At 43.2% G+C, this 24,399-nt stretch overlaps 1 pseudogene; it reads right to left on the minus strand.

The window, feature by feature from the left end:
* Window positions 1-15,399: 15,399 nt before the first annotated feature.
* On the minus strand, window positions 15,400-16,848 carry LOC101018625 (annotated as a pseudogene).
* Between the last annotated feature and the right edge of the window lie 7,551 nt (window positions 16,849-24,399).

Raw genomic sequence — 24,399 nt, forward strand, 5'->3', positions numbered from 1 at the left:
TTCACCCTGCTCCTTGCACTTCCTTCCTTCCTTCCATTCCTTTTCACCAGTGTCATAGTAAGCACTTACTTTTAATTTTAACCTAGTTAGTGAAACAAGCACTTACATTTAAGTGCAATGGAAACCTATAGACAAGTTTTTAATCAGGAAAATGATATAAATTGATTTAAGCTTTCAAAAGATCTCTCCTGACTCTGAATGGAATATAGATTATATGTGGATAAGACATGACACCCAGCTAGTGTGAATTTCTAGATTAGGCCAGGCTTTTTCAGCAATTCAATGAGAGATGACAATGGCTTGTATCAGGGTAGAAATAGTGCAGACAGTGAGAAGTAGTCAGAGATGAGAAATACTTTGGAGACCGGGCACGGTGGCTCACGCCTGTAATCCCAGAACTTTGGGAGGCCAAGGTGGGCAGATCACCTGAGGTCAGGAGTTCGAGAACAACCTGGCCAACATGATGAAACCCCATCTCTACTAAAAATACAAAAATTAGCTGGGCATAGTAGCGTGATCCTGTAGTCCCAGCCTCTAGGGAGGCTAAGGCAGGATAACCACTTGAAACCAGGAGGCTGAGGTTGCCGTGAGCTGAGACCACAACACTGCACTCCAGCCTGGGGGACATAGTTAAACTCCGTCTCAAAAAAAAAAAAAAAAAAAAAAAAGTTTTCCAGTGAGGGGAAGTAAAAGAAAGAGAAGTAGCTTAAAGAGAATACACATCAGAAAAAATATTTTATGGTCGGCCATGGTAGCTCACTCACACCTGTAATCCCAGTTCTTTGGGAGGCCGAGGCCTAGGATTACTTGAACCAAGGAGTTAGAGACCAGCCTGATCAACATGGTGAAACCCCATGTCTACCCAAAATACAAAAATTAGCTGGATGTGGTTGGTGCACTCTTGTAGTCCCAGATGCTTGGCAGGCTGAGGCAGGAGAATCACTTAAACCCAGAAGGCAGAGGTTGCAGTGAGCCAAGATGGTGCCACTGCACTTCAGCATGGGCAACAGAGGTTGACAAGAAAAGGTTTTTGTTTTGTTTTGCTTTCTCAGATAAAAGATGCTAGCCCATCTTTGGGATCAGAAATCAGAATTTATTAGAAAGAAAGAGATGATGGTGTGGAGAAGGAAGGATTAAATTCAAAGGGCAGGAGTGAAATGATGAGAGGAGGAACACTCCCACTGTTGAAACTGGAAGGAAGGAAAAAAAAAAAGTACAGGTGCAGATTGAATAATAGATTTGTGAATCAGGCCGGGCGTGCTGGCTCACGCCTGTAATCCCAGCCTTCTGGTGGGCAGATCACCTGAGATCAGGAGTTCCAGACCAACCTAGCCAACATGGCAAAACCCCATCTCTACTAAAAATACAAAAATTAGCTGGGTGTGGTGGTGGGCATCTGTAGTCTCAGTCTTGTGCCTCAGGGGGCTGAGGGGTAACTAGATGAGATATAGTGGGGAAAATAAGTGCTAGTGTTTTGTACACAAGAATCGGTTGAACCTGGGAGGCGGAGGTTGCAGTGAGCCAAGATTGTGCCACTGCACTCCAGCCTGGGTGACAGAGTGAAGAAAAAAAAGAGATTTGGGAATCAAAAGATAAGCTATTTCTGGTAGTCTCTATTTTCTCAGAGAAGTAGGCAACATCCTCAGTTGAGAGTAGAAGGTTGTGGAAAAGACATGGAAGTTCAGAGGAAAAAGTAGAAAGTTGAGAATTTGTAGAGTAAGAAAGAAAATAATTTGGGAAAGAGGATGTATAATATAGGAAACTAGGCCAGGCACAGTGGTTCACGCCTATAATCTCAGCACTTTGGGAGGCCAAGGCAGGTGGATCATGAGGTCAAGAGATTGAGAGCATCCTGGCTAACACGGTGAAACCCCGTCTCTACTAAAAATCATACAAAATATTAGCCAGGCATGGTGGCATGTGCTTGTGGTCCCAGCTGCTCAGGAGGCTAAGGCAGGAGAATCACTTGAACCCAGGAGGTGGAGGTTGCAGTGAGGTTGCAGTGAGCCAAGATTGCACTACTGCTCTCCAGCCTGGGCGACAGAGCAAGACTCAAAAAAAAAAAAAAAAAAAAAAAAAACTGGCAGGAAAGAGGGCATGCTGGGGTGGACTATGGAATTATTTTCTAAATATTTTATTGATGTGAGGCAATACTTCGAAATTGTATCGTTGAAATGCTTCAATCTCTACCAAGACCTACTTCAAAAGGAAAATATTGTGTTGAGTAGCAGTTAAGAATGGAATAAGATATCAGACCTTCAACCAAATAGTTCTTAATAGCTGAAAACTCCTATAGGATAACAATTTTATTTCTGAATTATTCTAGAACTGAACATCTGAAACTCAGTGACCAAAAGCCAGTCAACCAGCTTCCACAGTGTAACACACACACACAAAATATACCTCTGGCATTACATTATAACTTCCCCCATCAAACAAAACAGGAAGAGTGGTTATGTTTGGCTGATAGTGTTAGATGGTCTGTCATGTAGCGTTTCCGTTATATTCTGAATTTGAGTTGGTATACTATGTGACAGCTCTTTATCTATATGTTTTCAACACTGCCATGACAAGAGTGTCTTTCTATTTTTGCATCAGTGTCTCATGAAAACAAGGCATAAAGAAAACTCTAAAGAAATTTTAAGAATCTTTGTTATCTGAAGGACATATCTTTAGTGCATATTCTGTCTCTCATAGTTGCTAAACTCCAGCTGCAGCTCTTGTCTCAGAGAACTGCTCTGTCCCGCCTATCTATCTCATTATTACTTTCAGTTGTGAGATGCAGCGATTCTGTTTGGGAAAAAAAATCGGTTCCTCTAAATGGAGAAATGTCCAAATAGCTACTTTAGTCTCTTCTTTAATCTCAAGTTAAATCAGATAAAAGATTTCAGCATGTATAAAACATCCATATCTACAGTGACCTTGGTGTTTTTCTCAATGCATTTTTCTCAAATCATCACATTTCTTTATTTACTAGTGCATGAAGTAATTAAACTTAAAATATGTTAATTCTAGATACAATTAATTCAGTGCTATTATTTATTTATTTTTGAGGCAGAGTCTTTTTCTGTTGCCCAGGCTGGAGTGCAGTGGCACGATCTCAGCTCACTGCAACCTCTGCCTCCTGGGTTCCAGCAATTTCCAGCTAATTTTTGTATTTTTAGTAGAGACAAAGTTTCATCATGTTGGCCAGGCTGGTCTCAAACTCCTGACCTCAAGTGATCTGTCTGCCTCGGCCTCCCAAAGTGCTAAAATTACAAGCGTAAGCCAGCTCGCCTGGCCTCAACGCTATTAATTTTTTACTTGTGTAAATTTTGTAGGGTGTAACTTCCCACATATTTCCAAAGCGTTTTTATATTTAACATTTATTTAAGATCCACAATGGGCTCAGCATGGTGGCACACGCCTGTAATCCCAGCCCTTTGGGAGGCTGAGGCGGGCAGATCACCTGAAGTCAGGAGTTTGAGACCAACCTGGCCAACACGGCGAAACCCCGTCTCTACTTAAAAAAAAAAAAAAAAATTAGCCAGGTGTGGTGGCGTGCGCTGGTCATCCCAGCTACTTGAAAGGCTAAGGTGGAAGAATTGCTTGAACCTGGGAGGTGGAGATAGCAGTCAGCCTAGATTGCGCCACTGCACTCCAGCCTGGGCAACAAGAGCGAAACTGTCCCCCCGACCCAAAAAAAAAAGACTCACAATGTACAAAGGGCTATTCTAGGCATAGTTGGTTCTAGGGGAATAAGATTCCTTGATAGATACATCCAGCTTTTCTACTTAGAGTTGTGTAGTTTTGGGTCCTTCAGGGAGCAGACACTGAAATAAAGTTGGAAGTGCAAGAGGTGTAGGGACTGGGATGGTGGTGGGGATGTACACCTATGAGAGATAAAAAAGGAGGATGGAGGATTGGGTAAAGAAAGGCTTCAAATCTGGATGCTGATCTGATACCTGTGAAAGGAAAGAGGGGAGTAAAGAGGACTGGGCCGGGAGAGCCTCAGACTTTGATATATATTGAGCAAAGTCTCAGCCTACTTAATGGGGAGATGCAAAGATTGCCTGTTAAGAGAAGTTTTGCACTGGGTAGAACTGGTCCTGTTAACGCTGCCATGATCCACCACTGGTATGGGCTGCCTGGGAGGATCATAACCTCAGCTTGCTGTGGTAGATTCCAAAGGTGCTGCAGCTGATGGCCATTAGCTAAGTGCACTCTTTCAGCTAAAAGGAGATCCAAGCAATGTACTTTCATGCCTGCTACATCAGCTGTGCCCCTTTTGCTAATATTGCTCTCCTCACACATTTCAGATCTATGCTTCACAAGTACAGAGCACTGACTCTTGCACTGTCTCTTAATTCTTCTTCTTTTGACCATTCCCTCATCTCTGTATTAAATACTTTTAGCAGATTAATCTTTCTAAAAGATAATTTTTACCTTGTCAGTCTTTTGCTCAAAAAAATTGTGTCTCCCTATTATCTACAAAATAAAGCCCAGACTATTTAGCCTGATACTCCAGGCTGACAAAAGACTAGCCCCAACCTACCATTCTGTTTTTATATAACTTTGTGTCCTCTGTGGTCAACACGTGTGGAACCTATTCATTATCTTCCCAACATTCATTTATATTTACAGATCTCTTGTTGCTCACGTAATACCTTTTACCCCATTTGACAAACCATTCTCTCTTCTATCTACCTATCAAAACCAAACCTGTCTTTGAAGAAACAGTTGACATTTACTCTCCTGTAGAAAGCATAGTAGATATACTGTAGTATAGTATAGTATAGTATTGACCCTTCCTCAGAAGTGTATCAGTATGTCTCCTCCTTGATCATATTTTTCCTTCTTTTTAAAATTATTATTATTATTGTTATTATTTGATATGGAGTTTTGTTCTGTTGCCCAGGCTGGAGTGCAGTGGTACAATCTCAGCTCACTACAACCTCTGCCTTCCGACTTCAAGTGATTCTCATGCCTCAACCTCCTAAATAGCTGGGACTACAGGCATGCACCACCAGGCGTAGCTAATTTTTGTATTTTTAGTAGAGACAGGGTTTGTCAGGCTGGTCTTGAACTCCTGACCTCAGGTGATCCACTCGCCTCAGCCTCCCAAAGTGCTGAGATTACAGGTATGAGCCACCATGCCCAGCCATATTTTTCCTTCTTTTAGTACTCAAGTTTTAGTGTGAACATATCTCTTTTTCAGCTCTATGTCATTTCCTTTGGTGTAATAGGAACGCAATGTTTATAGCTTAGCAACTACTCCAGGATTGAATGAAGAGATAGAAGGAGACTAGATTAAGAAGCCACTACAGAATTGCAAAAAATAAAAGAGTGAGTTAAAACATTAGGGTGATATAGGAAAATATACTGGGAAATGAAAAAATACTCCATGTGACTGTTTTATGGAAATGAATGACCCTCTTCCTCTTCTGTTTCTTTCTCAGTAAAGACGAGAGCAGAATTCTTTACACAAAGTACAGACCTATTGAGGCTATTTATGAATAGACTTTGGTGGCGTTTGCTGATCAAAAACTCTTTGAAATGTATAAAAAAACCTTGTATACATGTGTAGGTGCATTTTTTCTAGGAACAGGATCCGTCTCTTTTATCTGATTTTCAAGGGGTCTGTGATCATAAAAGGATTTAAAACCACTTGACCAGAATTTGGGGCCTTAGAAGAGAGGTCAAGCAGACTTGAGCATGATTTGGCAAGTAGTAGGTCACTGGTAATCTTAAAGAAAATAGATTGTGAAGAATGAAGAAAGCGGAAGCCCATATCCCCAGGAATTAAAGAGTAAGTGGGTGGTGAGGATGTGGAAGTAGCCAATACAGACTTTTCCTCCCTGAAATGGATCAGTATATGAGAAGAAATCTATATGATAACTTAAGGAACTGTAGGATCAGGGGAAGGGTTTTGTCTGGATGGGAGATACTTGAGCATATTAAGAGAAAAAGGGAAAGGGGATGATTAATAAACGAATTAGGTGAGAAAATGTCTGGGTAGTCTAGATTTATGCTATGGCAACAGCCCCAAAATATTAGTGACTTAATGCATAAAAGTTTATTTCCAGCTGGGCGCAGTGGCTCATGCCTGTAATCTCAGCACTTTGGGAGGCTGAGGGGGATAGATTGTTTGAGCCCAGGAGTTTAAGACCAGCCTAGGCAACATAGGGAGACTCCCCACCACTACTAAAAATACAAAAAATAGCCGGGCATGGTGGCTTCCACCTGTAGTCCCAGTTACTTGAGAGGCTGAGGATGGAGGATGGCTTGAGCCTGGGAGACAGAGGTTGCAGTGAGCCGAAGTTGCACCACTGTACTCCATCCTGTGGGATGGACTTTAAAAAAAAAGAAAAAAATCTCCCTGCTAATGCAAACTCAAATATAGAGTGCTGCCCTCCATGCTGAGATTCACGAATTCAGGCTGTTTCATTCTTTGGGTTCTCTGTTCATGACTGAAGGGGAAGAGACTAGAGTCATGCGGAGGGATCCCATGGCCACCGTTCTGAAGTGACACCTGTTACTTCCACACATGTTTCATTAGTGAGAACTTGCCGCATGGCCATGCTTAATTGTTGGGGAAGGGTAGGGAAGTGTAAAGGAAATACAAAAAAGGATGTGGGAGGATATAATTATCCCTGCTACATAAAAGAATTAAGAAAAAAAGTAAAAGGAATTCTGGGCCGTGGGCAGTGGCACAGTTTTTTAATAGCCCCAAAACTTGCCACAAACACAAATAGAGTAACTTGGATGGCAAAACCTAAAACCTGCGAACAACATCAATAGCAAGTTTATGAGCCCTCAAATATATACATACGGGGAGATATCATGAGAGCAACAAGATTCACAGGTGGGAGGAGGCAGAGGGAGCTAAATAAAACAAAGCCAAAAGCCAAGTTAGCAAAACATGCCTGGGAAGGAAGGAGTCCCACTTGGTGTGTGAAATCTTAGAGGGCCCATCTGAGGATAGCAGCCAAATCAGAGAGGAACTTCATGGGTTCCATTTTGCAGGCGAACCCAAGGGAATTGTGGGAAGATTGGATGGTGCCAGGATGTTCTAGCTCCTTTGGGTCACTGCTCAAAACCAACCTAAGCACCCTTTCAGGATGAAGCCCTGCATAGGAGAGATGCTGCCAGGACAAGACATAAAACAGGCCCTATTTTATAACCACCACAAATAATACATTCATTAAAGAAACTTCAAATGTGAAAAGTAATCCCCTGGTCTATTTTCCATAACAATCATTTTCAGTAGCATTGTCCAATCTCACATTTCAGAGAGCTTGCAATGAGACTACCTGGCACCATTAAAATACTTTAATAATAAAATACAGTAAGCACAAGAGACCCTCTCTCCCATGATCAAATTCCCAGGGAAAATTAAAGTGCATAGATGAAAACCCCATGCAAATTAAGTCCAAAGGAATCAGTGTCTGAAGTCAAATCCACTTGCCCTTGAGATTTAAACTGCAAAGAAATTAATGTTCAGAATTCATCATCTCTGTATTTTACCCAATCTTAATTAGAGGGGTTCTTAAGCCTTAAATAGGGTTGGGATTTTTTTTTTTTTTTAAGCTGTTGCAACTTGGACAGAAATTGTATTAATTTACTATCAAGTCTCTCACTGAGCTTTTTAGGAGTTCAAAAAGTAAATAACACCCAAAATTATTATAGTTTTGTCCCCACGCCCATCAAATTTAGAAAAAGCTATTCCCCAGACTCTTGTGTAGTTATTCCAAGAAAAAGTATGTCCCCAGAACCCATTAATTGGTGTTGCCAAATACCAGGTCAGAGGCTGATGTCAGAGGTGTGAGGAAGAGAAATTCTGAGTTTTAGCTTTGCCAAGGTAGTTGATCTGATGTGAGGTTTCTGGAATCCATGATGTGTGAACATAAACTTAATTACAAGATGTTAAATTTGGCACTTTGAATTTTCCATTTCTAAGGGGGAAGCTTTTCGTTTTCATTTAGAAAGTAATAGAGTTTGAAGCCTGTGTCAGTCGGGATAGGCTGGGTTATGCTGTGATAACACAGAATCTCAAATTCTTAGAGACTTGAAACAACAAGTTATTTTTTCACTCATACTACACATTAGTTGAGAAGTGACAGGGTTCTGATCACACTACATTCATTTAAGGAACCAGAAGTTGGAATTGCAACAAGTGTTTTTCATGATAACCCCAGCAGGGGCAAGGGAACGTGGTAAGATGTGTCCTGGCACTGAAAATTTCTGCCCAGAAGTAGAACACATCTTTCATTCACATTCCTTTGGCCAAACCCGTCATATGGTCTTCTAACTTCAAAGGGGATACGGAAGGGCAACCTTGCCTTTGAGCTCCAAGTTCTTTCCCCTTCAGTGGTACATTTAGAGTGAGTTTTGTCCACTAAAGCTGCTGTGAAATATCATGTGAGCTGACAATTTTAGTCCTTGGCCACAGGCTGCTGTGACTGCTTTCAACTATAGCATAGCTTAAACCAGTGTTCCCCAAACTAGTAGGATGAAAAGAATCTCCTGGATGCTTATTAAAATTATTGATTCCTCGGCTGAGTGTGGTGCCTTGTGCCTAAAATTTCAGCACTTTGGGAGGCTGAGGCAGGAGGATTGATTGAGGTCAAGACTTCAATACCAGCCTGGACAACATAGTGAGACCTCTGTTTCTATAGAAAATTTAAGAATTAGCTGGACATGGTGGCACACACTACCATAGTAGTCCTAGCTACTTGAGAGGCTAAGGTGGGAGGAATGCTTGAGTCTGGGTGTTTGAAGCTGCAGTACACATGTTTGGTGCCTGTGAATAGCCACTGCACCTCAGCCTGAACATAGTGAGACCTCATCTCTGAAAAAACAATAACAAATTTAAAAATACTTTTTTGGCCGAGTGCGGTGGCTCACGCTTGTAATCCCAGCACTTTGGGAGGCCGAGGCGGGTGGATCATGAGGTCAGGAGATCAAGACCACAGTGAAACCCCATCTCTACTAAAAATACAAAAGATCCCGGGCCTGGTGGTGGGCACCTATAGTCCCAGCTACTCGGGGAGCTGAGCCAGGAGAATGGCATGAACCCAGGAGGCAGATCTTGCAGTAAGCCAAGATTGCACCAGTGCACTCCAGCCTGGGTGACGGAGCGAGACTCTGTCTAAAAAAAAAAACCCTTTTTTATTTTTGAGACAGAGATTTGCTCTTGTCGCCCAGGTTGGAGTGCAGTGGCGCAATCTCACCTCACTGCAACCTCTGCCTTCTGGGTTCAAGTGATTCTCCTGCCTCAGCCTCCCAAGTAGCTGGGATTACAGGCGCATGCCACCACATCCAGCTGATTTTTGTATTTTTAGTAGAGATAGGGTTTCACCACGTTGGCTTGGTTGTTCTCGAACTCCTCACCTCAGGTGATCCACCCGCCTTGGCCTCCCAAAGTGCTGGGATTACAAGAGTGAGCCACTGTGTCTAGCCAAAAATACTTGCTTTTATGTCCCATTCCTGCAGAAATGATTCAGTAGATTTGGGGTAAGGCCCAAGTATCTGACTTCTGAAAATACCCTCTGTTAGGCCAAGGAAATTTTCCTCCTGCTATAGCTTGGTTGTTGCTGTTGTTTTCAATAGACTTAATTGTTTGGAGCTGTTTTAGGTTCACAGAAAAATTGAGTGAAAAGTACAGAGGGTTCCCATATATCCCCTGTCTCCACACATGCACAACCTCTTCCACTATCCACATACCCCACAACAGTCATACATTTGTTACTATTAATCAATCTACATTGACCCATCATTATCACCCAAGTCATGGTTTACATTAGGGTTCACCATTGGTGGTGTACTTTCTATGGGTTTTGACAAATGTATGATAATATGTATCCACTATTATAGTATCATAGGAATAATTTCACTGTTCTAAATATCCTCCATGTCCTGCCTATTCATTCCTACCCTTCCTTAACACCTGGCAACCACTGATCTTTTTACTGTCTCTACAGTTTAGACTTTTCCAGAATGTTATGCAGTAGGAGTCATACAGTATGTAGTCTTTTCTGATTGTCATCTTTCACTTAGTAGTATGTATTTACATTTCCTCTATGTCTTTTCATTACTTGATAGCTCATTTTTTTTTTTTTTTTTTCTTTGAGATGGAGTCTCTCTCTGTTGCCCAGGCTGGAGTGCAGTGGCACAATCTTGGCTCACTGCAACCTCCGTTTCCTGGGTTTAAACAATTCTCCTGCCTCAGCCTCCCAAGTAGCTGGGATTATAAGTAAGCACCACCATGCCCGGCTAATTTTTTTTATTTTTAATAAGGACAGGGTCTCACCATGTTGGCCAGGCTGGTCTCGAACTCCTGGCCTCAAGTGATCCTCCTGCCTCAGCCTCCCAGAGTGGTGGGATTACAGGTGTGAGCCACTGTGCCCAGCTGAGCTCATTTATTTATTTATGTATTTATTTATTGAGATGGAGTTTCACTCTTGTTGCCCAGGTTGGGGTGCAATGGCACAATCTTGGCTCACCACAACCTCCGCCTCCCGGGTTCAAGCAATTCTCCTGCCTCAGCCTCCCAAGTAGGTGAGATTACGGACATCCACCACCACACCCGGCAATTTTTGTATTTTTAGTATAGATGGGGTTTCTCCATGTTGGTCAGGCTTGTCTTGAACTCCGGACTTCTGGCGATCTGCCCACCTCGGCCTCCCAAAGTACTGGGATTACAGGCATGAGCCACCATGCCCGACCCAGAGCTCACTTCTTTTTAACACTGAATAATGTTCAGTTGTCTGGATGTACCACAGTTTATATATCCATTTACCAATTGAAGGGTATCTTGGTTTTTTCCCCCAGTTTTGGCAATTATGAATAAAACTGCTATTAACATCTATGTGTAGGGTTTTGCGTGAACATGTTTCAACTCATTTGGGTAAATACTGATATCAAATGTGATTACTGGATTGTATGATAAGCGTACGTATAATTTTATGAAACACTGTCAAACCATCTTCCAAAGTGCCAACGCCATTTTGCATTCCCACTAGCAACAATGAGAGTTTCTGTTGATCTAGCTCCTCACCAGCATTTATTGTTGTCGGTGTTTAGGGTTTTGGCCATTCTCATAGGTGTGTAGTGGTACCTCATTGTTTTTTGTTGTTATTTTGAGATGGAGTCTCGCTCTGTCACCCAGGCTGGAGAGCAATGGCGCAATCTCTGCTCACTCCTAGCTCTGCCTCCCAGGTTGAAACGATTCTCCTGATTCAGCCTTCCAAGCAGCTGGGAACACAGACACGCGCCACTATGCTCGGCTAATGTTTTTTGCATTTTTAGTGAGATGGGGTTTCACCATGTTGGCCTGGCTGGTCTTGAACTCCGGACCTCAGGTGATCTGCCCACCTTGGCCTCCCAAAGTGCTGGAATTACAGGTGTGAGCCACTGCACCTGGCCTACCTCATCATTTTAATTTGCAATTCCCTACTGACATATTCTGTTGAGCATCTTTTCATATGCTTACCTGTCATCTGTGTATCTTCTTTGGTGAGGTGTCTATTCAGATAGTTTAGTCTTTTTTTTTTTTTAAAAAGACAGAGTCTCGCTCTGTCAACAGGCTGGAGTGCAGCGGCACGATCTTGGCTTACTGCAAGCTCCACTTCCCAGGTTCATACCATCCTCCTGCCTCAGCCTCCCAAGTAGCTGGGACTACAGACACCTGCCACCATGCCTGGCTAATTTTTTGGTATTTTTAGTAGAGACAGGTTTTCACCATGTTAGCCAGGATGGTCTCTATCTCCTGACCTCGTGATTGGCCCGTCTCAGCCTCCCAAAGTGCTGGGATTACAGGCGTGAGCCACAGCCAGTCAGTTTTACCATTTTTAAAGCAGATTTTCATTTCTCTCAATATTGCTTTAAGAGTTAGTGTCGGCAGTAGCGGTGGCTCAAGCCTGTAATCCCAGCACTTTGGGAGGCGGGGCGGAGAGATCACAAGGTCAGGAGGTCCAGGAGACAGTCTGGCTAACAGTGAGGCTCCGATCTCTACTAAAAGCCTAAAAATGGCAGGCTGACTAGCCTGTGGTCCCAGCTACTTCCAGGCTGAGGCACTGGCTCTTGAGGAACCGAGGTGAGACTTACAGTGAAGCTGAATCTAACCACTACACTCAGCCAGAAATTTCAAGCCGAGACTCCATCTCAAAAAAAAAAAGTTAATTGTCCGGCTGCATGTGGGAGGCTAAGGCAGGGAATCCCACTTGAACCTGGGAGGCAGAGGTTGCAGTGGGCGAGAATCCGCACCACTGCACTCCAACCTGGGCAATAGAGTAAGACTCTGTTTCAAAAAAAAAAAAAAAGAGAAAGAAAAGAGCTCTTTGTATATTTTGGATAACAGTCTAACAGTCTTTTTATCACACATGTCTTTTGCAAGTATTTTCTCCAGTGTGTGGCTTGTCTTCTCACTCTCTGTATAGTGTCTCTCTGGTGTTGTATCTAAAGAGTTAGCCTTAAAAATAAAAAAAAGAGCCTTAAATTTAAGGTCATTTAGATTTTCTTCAATATTGTTTTATAGTTTTATCATTTTGCATTTTACATTTAGGTCTATGATACATTTCGAGTAAATTTTTGTGAAGGGTGTAATGTCTATATCTAGATTTGTGTGTGCATGTGTGTGTGTATATCCAGTTACTCTAACACCATTTGTTGAAAAGACTGTATTTTCTCCATTGTATTGTCTTTGTTGCTTTGCCAAAGATCAGTTGACTCTATTTATGAAGGTCTATTTTTTTTGTTTTGTTTTGAGACGGAGTCTTATTCTGTTTTCCAGGCTGGAGTGTAGGGGCGCAATCTCGGCTCACTGCAACCTCCACCTCCCAGGTTCAAGCGATCTTCCTGCCTGTGCCTCCCAAGTAGGTGGGAGTACAGGCGTGTGCCACCAAACCTGGCTAATTTTTGTATTTTTAGTAGAGACAGGTTTCGCCATGTTGGCCAGGCTGGTCTCAATATCCTGACCTCAGGTGATCCACCCGCCTCAGCCTCCCAAAGTGCTGGGATTACAGGTGTCAGCCACCACCCCCAGCCTGAAGGCCTATGGTTCTCTTTTCTGTTCCATTAATCAATTCATTTATTCATTTGACACATTCATACATCTTTATCACTGTAGCTTTACAGTAAACTCTTGAAGTCAGGTAGTGTCAGTCCTCTGACCTTGTCCTTCTCCTTCAATGTTATGTTGGCTATCCTGGGTCTTTTGCCTCTCCATATAAACTTTAGAATTGGTTGGTTGACATTCACCAAATAACTTGCTAGAATTTTGATTGGAATTGCATTAAATCTATAGATCAAGTTGGAAAGAACTGACCTCCTGAGAATTTTGAGTTTACCTAATCATAAACATGGTGCATCTGTCTTTAAAAAATATATAGGCCGGGCGCGATGAGACTTCATCTCACTCTGTCACCCAGGCTGCAGTGCAGTGGCTTGATCACAGCTCACAGCAGGCTCAACTTCCCGGGATCAAGTGTTCCTCCCACCTGAGCTTTCTAAGTAGCTGGGACTACAGGCATGCACCACCATGTCCAGCTAATTTTTTAATTTTTTGTAGAGATTGCGTCTTGCTATGCTGCCCAGAACTTCTGGGTTTGAACTTCTGGGCTCAAGTGATCCTCCTGCTTTGGTCCTCCAAAGTGCTGAGATTACAAGCGTGAACCACTGTGCCCAGTCAGTATATCTCTCTATTTATTTAGTTCTTCTTAGATTTGTTTATGTATTTACTTTTTGTTTTCCCAAACAGGGTCTTACTTTGTCACCCAGGCTAGTGCAGTGGGGTGAAAACAGCTCACTGCAGCCTTGATCTCTTGGGCTCAAACGGTCCTCCAGCCTCAGTCTCAGTCTCCCAAGTAGTGCACTACAGGTGCCTGCCATTATACCTGGCTGATTTGTTTTTTGTATGGATGGATGTCTCATTTTTTTGCCCAGGCTGGTCATGAACTCCTGGCTTCAAGCAATCCTCCCACCTTGGCCTTTTTTTTTTTTTTTCTGAGACAGTGTCTCACTCTATGGCCCAGGCTGGAGTGCAGTGGCGTGATCTTGGCTCACTGCAACCTCCGCCTCTCAGGTTCAAATGATTCTGCTGCCTCAGCCTCCTGAGTAGCTGGGACTACAGGTGTGCACCATCATGCCCGGCTAATTTTTGTAATTTTTGCAGAGATGGGGTTTCACCATGTTGGACAGGCTGGTCTCCAACTCCTGACCTCAGGTGATCCACCCTCCTTGGCCTCCCAAAGTGCTGGGATTTCAGGCGTGAGCCACACCACCCGGCCGCTTGTTGTTGTTGTTGTTTTTAATTTTCTATAGATTTTTATTACACATAATTATGTTATGAGACAAATGCATATCATTCCTAATTTATCAAATTTGTGAGCTTATTAATTTCAACAAAAACATATGACGCTCACCACACAAACAGGTAACTCTAAATCTACTCTGAAAATATAATGAATTGAGAAGTATTACCTATTTGGAGACTATGTATTATATGAAAGATAAAGAGATAAAGCTCCTGTTCTCACAGAACATATGGGGTCATTGGCAGCCAACCAGTAATGAAGTGAATATTGTAATATTTGGGAAAATACTTAGAAAACTAATAAATTGTCATGGACATTATTTATTCTTGCTTTTATAAAAGACTCATAGGGCCAGGCATGGTGGGTCACGCCTGCAATCCCAACGCTTTAGGAGGCTGAGGTGGGTGGATCACCTGAGGTCAGGAGTTCGAAACCAGCCTGGTCAACATGGCGAAACCCCATCTCTACTAAAAATACAAAAATTAGCCAGGTGTGGTGGTGGGCACCCGTAATCCCAGCTACTCAGGAGGCTGAGGCAGGAGAATCACTTGAACCTGGGAGGCAGAGGTTGCAGTGAGCCGCAATCAAGATAGGCCACTCCAGCCTGGGTGACAGAGCGAGAATCTCTCAAAAAAAAAAAAGGTACTTAGATATCCAGATGAGATTAGTTTAGAATAGAGGTTTTTAAGAGGCCGGGCGCGGTGGCTCAAGCCTGTAATCCCAGCACTTTGGGAGGCCGAGACGGGCGGATCACGAGGTCAGGAGATCAAGACCATCCTGGCTAACACGGTGAAACCCCGTCTCTACTAAAAAATACAAAAAACTAGCCGGGTGAGGTGGCAGGCGCCTGTAGTCCCAGCTACTCGGGAGGCTGAGGCAGGAGAATGGCGTAAACTTGGGCGGCGGAGTTTGCAGTGAGCTGAGATCCGGCCACTGCACTCCAGCTTGGGCGACAGAGCGAGACTCTGTCTCAAAAAAAAAAAAAAAAGAATAGAGGTTTTTAGTCTAGAAAATGTTCAATGTCTAATACAGTCATGGCTAATTAGAGACTAGAGAACCTTTATAAAGGTAAGTAGGCTTGAAAACACTTGGAAACTGAGCAGTCTTATTTTGAACTAGCATGTTTTAATCAAAGGTATGGAATTAATCAGGTAACAATTAAGAATTACTGGAATGCACCCACATGCCAAATGACCACTAACATGATATTTGCTACTATGATGACTCCTAGATTTGAGACAGATGGCATAAAAAATATTGCTAGCTATATGATGAATGTTACTCTTCTGCCTCTGCTCTCTAAAGAAAAATCTCATTTTTTCACATAAGAAACTCACTGAATTGAATATTAATTAAAGAAAAGATAGGGTAAGTACAACTGGGAGAAAGACAATACCTCTAATTACATAAGAAATCCATGAAATAATTAATCATCATAAGAGAATAATTGTTTTCCAGTAGCCCCACTGCCATGAACGGTAGTTTCTAGAGCCTGGGCCACCTTCTCCAGTGGATATTGAGAACCTATTACAGGTTTCAACCAACCAATTTCCATTCCAGCTTGAAGGGCGGCTGCATATTGCTGAAATTCCTCCTTGGTTGAGGAAAAGAGAGTAACTCCAATTATACCCGACTCCTTTGCCATGGTGTCCCGTGGGTTTATTTCAGTAGTACTCTGTTGCCAACAACTATCACTCATCTTCTATGTGACAGAAGACTCAAATCTTTACTAAGATTTACATTAGCTAACATTTCAATAATTACATCAATTCCTTTCTCACCAACATATTTCTTAATTTTATCAGTATAATTAATTTCTCTGTGATTGAACACTTAATGGATTCCATTTTGCAAAACCACCTTTTGTCCTTCCTCAGTGCCAGCAGTGCCCAAAACCTTTAAGCCATAAGCTCTAGTAATTTGGCATGCTGTTAATCCAACTTCTCCGGTCGCCCCGTGAACCAGAACATCCTCCAGCTTCCATACAGGCACTGTGGATCAGAGCTCGATAAGCACTAAAATATAGAATACTCATGGCAGCTCCTTGTTCAAAGTCCAGTTTTTCAGGCAGTTTGTAAACTGTAGTCTGCTGCAAGATTGTACTCTGCATAGTCCCCAGAGATCGCGCTGCTAGTGAAAACTCTGTCACCTTTCTTGAAAGCAGATGCTTTATCTCTAACAGCTTCTATCATCCCAGCCACATCTGAGCCAGGAGTATGGGGTAAGGGTGGTTTTCTACTGTAAGTACCAGAGTGAATGAATGTCTCCGTGGGGTCGACACCACATGCTTGGACCTTGATTAGAACTTGATGGTCTTTCGGAATCAGTACTGCAATATCCGACTGCTGTTTCAGGACTTCTGGTCTACCAAATTCAAAAACTCTTTAACAGCTATCATCAACTTCTGTCCAGTTGCCATGGTGATCTAGATACAGAATCTAGAGTGGGAATTAAAATCTGTGAGGGTGGCCAGGAGTGGTGGCTCATGCCTGTAATCCCAGCACTTCGGGAGGCTGAGGCGGGCAGGTCACGAGGTCAGGAGTTCGAGACCAGCCTGATCAACATAGTGAAACCCCGTCTCTACTAAAAATACAAAAATTAGCCCTGTGTGATGGCACATGCCTGTAATCCCAGCTACTCAGGAGACTGAGGCAGGAGAATCCCTTGAACCCCGGAGATGGAGGCTGCAGTAAGCTGAGATCATGCCACTGCACTCCAGCCTGGGCAACAGAGCGAGACTCTGTCTCAAAAACATAAATAAAACAAAATAAGATAAAGAAATAAAATCTGTGAGGGCTTCTTCAGATTCCAGAGGAGGAGGCCTGCCACACTGTCTCCTACTTTTGCCTTTTAAAAAAAGTTTTAATTTATGTAACATAGTTGTACATATTTTTGGGGTATATGTCAGTTTTTTTTTTTTTTTTTAAGAGATAGAGTCTAACTATGTTGTCCAGGTTGGTCTCAAGGTCTTGGGTTCAAGCAATCCTCCTGTCTCGGCCTCCCAAATTGCTGGGATTATAGGTATAAGCCACCGCACCTGGCCATATGTGATATGTGGTACATGTATACAATGTGTGGAATGATCAAGTCAGGGTTATTGGCATATCAATCACCTCAAAAACTGATCTTTTCTTTGCATTGGAAACATAACAATTCTTCTCTTTAACTAGTTTGAAACACACAATAAAGTGTTGTTAACCATAATTTCCCTAACATACTATCAAATACTAGAGCTTATTTCCTCTATCTGTATTTTTGTAAACATTAACCAACTCCTCTTCATCCTCCCTACCACCCCCCAGTTCTTAGATTTCTTTCATTAGAGTTTTGCAGTTATTCTTATATATATCTTGTACATATTTTGTTGAATTTATACATCAGTATTCCAATTTGGGGGATGATAATATAAATGGTATTGATTCTAATGTCAAATTCTACTAGTTCACTGCTGGTATATAGGAAAGCAATTGACTTTTGTAGGTTAACTCTGTACCCTGTAACCTTGCTAGAATCACTTATTAGTTCTAGAAGTTTTTTTAAATTTATGCTTTCAGATGTTCTACATAGACCATCATGTCATCCATGAACAAAGACAGTTTTATTTCTTTTTTCCAACCTTTTGTTTCCCTTTCTTGTCTTATGGCATTAGGTAGGTCTTCCAAAATGATGTTGAAAAGGAGTGTTGAGAGGAGACATCTTTACTGATCATAGCAGGAAAAGTTCTAGTTTTTTCACCATTAAGTATGATACTACCTGTAGATTTTTTCTGGATTTTTTTTTTTTTTTTTTTTGAGAGAGGGTCTTCCTCTGTCACCCAGGCTGAAGTGCAGTGGCATGCTCACAGCTCAACTGCAGCCTCAACCTCCCAGGCTCCAGTTATCCTCCCACTTCAGCCTCCCAAGTAGCTGGGACTGCTGCCATGCCTGGCTACTTTTTGTGATTTTTGTAGAGATGAGGTTTTGCCATGTTGCCCAGACAACAGGTTTTGAATCGCTGAGCTCCAGTGATCCTTCCGCCTTGGCCTCCCAAAGTGCTGGGATTACAGGCCTGAGCCACCAGGCCCAGCCTGTGGATGTTTTTTTAATCAAGTGAAGGAAGTTTCCCTCTATTCCTAGTGTGCAGAGACTAACATACATCGGTATTTTCATCTTGTCCTTGCATTTGTTTCACTGGAAAATAGTTATCAGCAGATTCTGAAACTGCTGCTCATGTTTCTAAGGTCTGTCCCTCTAGGACTTTACCCTCTAGCAAGGATCAATACTTTTGCCAAACGCTCCACGAGACACTATGTTTCCTCTTCTTTTTAATTTTGTAAACTTCTCAGGCATGTTCCTATAACTGCCCAGTGGGTTCACCTTGCCTGCTGCCTAGACAGAGGCGATTCATCAGGACAGGGGAATTGCAATACGGAAAGAGTAGTTCACCCAGAGCCGGCTGTGCGGGAGACCTGAGTTTTATTATTACTCAAGTAAGTCTCCGGATTCGTGGAGCAGAGTGTTTAAGGACAATTTGGTGGGTGGGGGGAAGCCAGTGAGCCAGGAGTGCCGACTGGTCAGGGATGAAATCATAGGAAGTCGAAGCTGTCTTCTTGCGCTGAGTCAGTTCCTGGGTGGGGGCCACGAGATCCAATGAGCCAGTTAATTGATCTGGGTGGTGCTAGCTGATCCATCAAGTGCAGGGTCAACAAAATATCTCAAGCACTGATCTTAGGAGCAGTTTAGGGATGGTCAGAATCTTGTAGCCTCCAGCTGCATGACTCCTAAACCGTGATTTTTAATCTTGTAGCTCATGTTATTCCTACAAAGGCAATCTAGTCCCCAGGCAAGATGGAGGTCTGCTTCGGGGAAAGGGCTGTTATCATCTTTGTTTTAAACTATAAACTGAGTTTCTCCTGAAGTGAGTTCAGCCTGCGTTCAGGAATGAACAAGGACAGTTTAGAGGTTAGAAGCAAGATGGAGTGGGTTAAGTCAGGTCTCTTTCACTTTCTCAGTCATAATTTTGCAAAGGTGGTGTCATTCCCATGGGGCACAGAAGATTCCTGCACACCCATCAACAACCACCAAGTTGACAGTAATGCTTAAGTTATTTTCTATTTCTGAGTCTGTGAACAAGCCAAGAACACTGAAGTTTAGTTCCTTAATTTTGTCTTGCCAGGTGTGGTGGCTCATGTCTATAATCTCAGCACTTTGAGGGGCAGAGACAGGAAGATTGCTTGAGCCAAGGAGTTTGAGACCAGCCTGGGAACATATCTCTATAAAAAATAAAATAAAATAAACAAAAGAAATTTTGTCCTTTACCTTGAAAGTTACTAACAATTGCAAGTTAGAACTTTTGTTTTCTAAAGGTCATCTTGAATTTGGCTTGTAGTGTACAAGCAACAAATACCTAAAATGATGTAATCGTGCCACCGTCTAGCCTTTGTGGGTGCACAGTGTTCGCCTGTTTGGCCTCACCTTCCAGAGGATGCAGAGACCATTCACAAGTAATGTGTCTAAGCTGAGAATCTTGTGGCCTCCGATCCTTTGCTGAGATCCTACTTTTGTAAAAATACTCACGTAATCGCCCAACAGTTTCTTCCTGCCGGCTGCGCAGACAAAATCAATTCAAGGAGACCATGCTAAAGCAGTAGACAGAGTTTCATCGACCCAAGACTGGCCATACAGGAGATGGAGTTATTCTAATCAGTCTCCTTGAAAGCTCAGAGGTTAGGTTTTTTCAAGGATAGTTTGGTGGGCAGGGGTCTAGGGAATGGGTGCTGCAGATTGCTTGGGGATACAATCTAAGGGTGTGGAAACAGGTACTCCTGTACTGAGCCCACCTCTGGGTGGGGACACAGGATGAGTTGAGTCAAGAGTCAGGAGTCCAGGTGGGGTCAGTCTGAAAAACAGCTCAGAAGATCAGTCTTAGGGTCTACAATCTATAGGAGATGTTATCTATAGGTGCAATTGGGGAAGCCACAAATCTTGTGACTTCTGGCACATGACTCCTAAGCAGTAAGGGATTATAGAAACTATGCCTACATGTGGACAGGTGCGGTGACTCACGCCTGTAATCCCATCACTTGGGAGACTGAGGTGGGTGGGTCACTTGAGATCAGGTGTTTAAGACCAGTCTTGCCAATATGGAGAAACCCCATCTCTACTGAAATTACAAAAATTAGCCAGGCATGGTGGCATGTGCCTGTAATCCCAGCTACTCGGGAGGCTGAGGCAGGAGAATCGCTTGAACCGAGGAGATGGAACGCAGGAGGTGGAGGTTGCAGTGAGCCGAGATTGCACCACTGCACTCCAGCCTGGACAATAGAGAGACTCGGTCTCAAAAGAAAAAAAGAAAAGAAAAGAAAAGAAAAAGAAAAGAAACTATGCCTACGTTTTAGCATAGTTCAGGCCCCTCCCATAACTCTAATTTCATGGTTTTTCTTCTTTTTTTTTTTTTTTTTTGAGACGGAGTCTCGCTCTGTTACCAGGCTGGAGTGCGGTGGCGCAATCTTAGCTCACTACAACCTCCACCTCCCAGGTTCAAGTGATTCTCCTGCCTCAGCCTCCTGAGTAGCTGGGACTACAGGCATGTGCCACCACGTTTGGCTAATTTTTTGTATTTTTAGTAGAGACAGGGTTTCACCATATAGGCCAGGATGGTCTCGAACTACTGACCTCAAGTGATCCGCCCACCTCGGCCTCCAAAGTGCTGGAATTACAGGCGTGAGCCACCACACCCTGCCTTTCATGGTTTTTCACTAGGTTTACAAAGGTTGACTGGGCGTGGTGGCTCACACCTGTAATCCCAGCACTTTGGGAGGCTGAGGTGGGCGGATCACCTGAGGTCAGTCGTTCGAGACCATCCTGGCCAACATGGGGTAAACCCTGTCTCTACTAAAAGTACAAAAATTAGTTGGGTGTGGTGGTGTGCGCCTGTAATCCCAGGTACTCAGGAGGCTGAGGCAGGAGAATCGTTTGAACCTGGGAGGTGGAGGTTGCATTGAGCTGAGATTGCTCCACTGCACTTCAGCCTGGGTGACAGAGTGAGACTCCGACTCAAAAAACAAAAACAAACAAACAAAAAAAACAAAGGTGCTTTAGTTTTGGGAAGGGCTACTGTCATCCTTGCTTTAAGGTTAAACTGTAAACTAAATTCCTCCCAAAGCTAGTTTGGCGTATGCCCAGGAATGACCAAGGACACCTCGGAGGTCAGAAGCAGCATGGAGTCAGCTATGTTAGAATTTCTCTTACTGTCGTAATTTTGCAAACGCAGTTTCACTCACTCACCTGTGGACCAAGCCACCATAAACTCCAGTCCCTCCCTATGGTTAGACTACCATGTGCTCCGAGGCTTAATGCCTCTTTCCTAGACTGCAGCTATTCAAAGACCATGCAACTGCCAAGCTCAAAACATTCTGCCTACACACGAAAGTCCACTCACACCTCTAAATTTATACAGCTCCTCTAAGTTCCGAGTTTTGGTTTTGATTTCTAAATATTCCTCAACATTCATCCAATTGGAGGTCTTCAGATTTCAGAGCTCTACTTCCTTTCCAAACTGCAGGTTTCCCTTGCCTGGCAGTGACAGAGGTTACCTCACGTGCACCTTATGGCCAGGAAGACAGCAAAGAAGTCCAGACTACGTGAATAATCTGAAGGTTAATTAGAAAATGTTGGTTTATTCTACCAAATTTACCAATCACGCGAATCACTCCACTTCTGCTGACGCAGAGTGACTACAGAGGCACAGAGGCCAAGAATTACATTCATTGGCCAGGCTCGAGTGATTCTCCCACCTCAGACTCCCAAGTAGCTGGGACTATAGGGCACATCCAACCATGCCTGGCTAATTATTATTATTATTAGTTTTTGTAAATAGGGGGTTTCGTCATGTTGCCCAGACTGATCTTGTGAACTCCTGTGATCTATCCACTGAGAAATGTTCCTTCTACGTGGGAAGACACAAGAGTACAGGAGACGCATTCTCTGCTAGCAAGGTAACCTCTATCTTCTCAGTGAAGTAGGAGACAAAGTTCTGTCAAAAAAATATTTCAGGCAGGCAGGGCTTGGTGGCTCATGCCTTTAATTCCAGCACTTTCCGAGGCTGAGGCAGGCAGATCACATGAGGTCAGGAGTTCGAGACCAGCCTGGCCAACATGATGAAACCTCGTCTCTACTAAAAATAAAAATTAGCCGGGAGTTGTGGCAGGCACCTGTAATCCCTGTTACTCGGGAGGCTGAGGCAGGAGAATCTCTTGAACCTGGGAGGCACAGGTTGCAGTGAGCCAAGATTGTGCCACTGCACTCCAGTCCGGGCAATAGAGCAAGACTCCATCTCAAAAAACAAAAATCAGGCAGCAAAAGATGAGTACTTGAGGAAAGTAGGTGTGGTTTAGAATACTATTGTGGGGAATGAAATAAGGAGCCAAAGAGAGATTAATTATTCAAAAAATTCCTGGCCAGATGCAGTGGCTCATGCCTGTAATCCCAGCATTTTGAGAGGCTGAGGTTGACAGATCACTTAAGGTCAGGAGTTCAAGCCAGACTGGCCAACATGATGAAACCCTGTCTCTACTTAAAAATACAAACAAACAAACAAAAAAATTAGCTGGACATGGTGGCACGCACCTGTAATCCCAGCTACTTGGGAGGCTGAGGCAAGAGAATCGCTTGTACTCAGGAGGCAGAGGTTGTACCACTGCATGCCAGCCTGGGGGACAAGAGTGAAACTCTGTCTCAAAAAAAAAAAAAAGATAATAATAATAATAATAAATTCCTGAGTGTCCCTGATGATTTACAGTTAGAGTGCAATTAGATTCAGGAAGAAATCAAGGTATGACACAATCCAGGAGCTGGGATGAAAACCATGAACAATGGCCAACATGGTGAAACCCTGTCTTGTACCACCTGGCATGGGAGAGAGCCAGGATGAACATAGCAACCAGGCTACATGGAGGAGAAATAAATCTAAATGGAATAGACACTAACTGGCTAACATTTATCATGTACTTAAATGTATTAGGTTTATATAAATTATCTCTTTAAACCTTCACAGGAAGTGTGTGAGAAAGTTAGGGCAGGCCTGGCGCGGTGTCTCACGCTTGTAATCCCAGCACTTTGGGAGGCCGAGACGTGCAGATCACGAGGTCAGAGATCGAGACCATCCTGGCTAACACTGTAAAACCCCGTCTCTACTAAAAAATACAAAGAATTAGCTGGGGGAGGTGGCGGGCGCCTGTAGTCCCAGCTACTCGGGAGGCTGAGGCAGGAGAATGGCGTGAACCCGAGGGGCGGAGCTTGCAGTGAGTGGAGATCGCAGGACTGCATTCCAGCCTGGGCGACAGAGCGAGACTCCGTCCCCCTTCTCCCCGCAAAAAAAAAAGTTAGGGCAAAGAGGAATTAAGTAATCTGTCTCTGGCCACTCAGCTAGTGAAGGGCAGCGTCAGTTTAAACCTAGGCAGTTTGACCCTAAAATCTGCAGCTTTAACCTCAGTCCTACTGGTTGAGGGATGACTAAATTCAAATTACTCTGAGAACAAATACCAGGTTCAGTAGAATGGGAAAAATGACAAAACAAGAGGTTATGGCTAGGAATGGGCATTTAAATTAAAAATCTTGGAGATTGAGCAGATATGATATTCTAGGAAGGTGGATGGTAAGAAGTCAATAAAGCTGAAAAAATGTGAGATCAGCCTGTCAAAAAGTCATGAACTGGCCAGGTGCAGTGGCTCACATCTGTAATCCCAGCGCTTTGGGAGGCCAAGGCAGGTGGATCACCTGAAGTCAGGAGTTCAAGACCATCCTGGCCAACATGGTGAAACCCAGTCTCTACTAAAAATACAAAAATTAGCTGGGTATGGTGGTGGGCACCTGTAATCCCAGCTACTCGGGAGACTGAGACAGGAGAATCGCTTGAACCGGGAGATGGAGGTTGCAGTGAGCCGAGTTTGTGCCAGTATACTCCAGTCTGGGCAACAAGAGTGAAACTCTGTCTCAGAAAAAAAAAAAAAAAAAAAGTCACGAACCATTTACCCTAATGGGATTATTACACATTGTATGCCTGTATCAAAATATCTCATATGTCCCATAAATATGTATACCTACCATGTACCCATAAAAATTTTTTT

The sequence above is a fragment of the Papio anubis genome, chromosome 14, assembly GCF_008728515.1.
Source record: "Papio anubis isolate 15944 chromosome 14, Panubis1.0, whole genome shotgun sequence".
Lineage (NCBI taxonomy): Eukaryota > Metazoa > Chordata > Mammalia > Primates > Cercopithecidae > Papio > Papio anubis.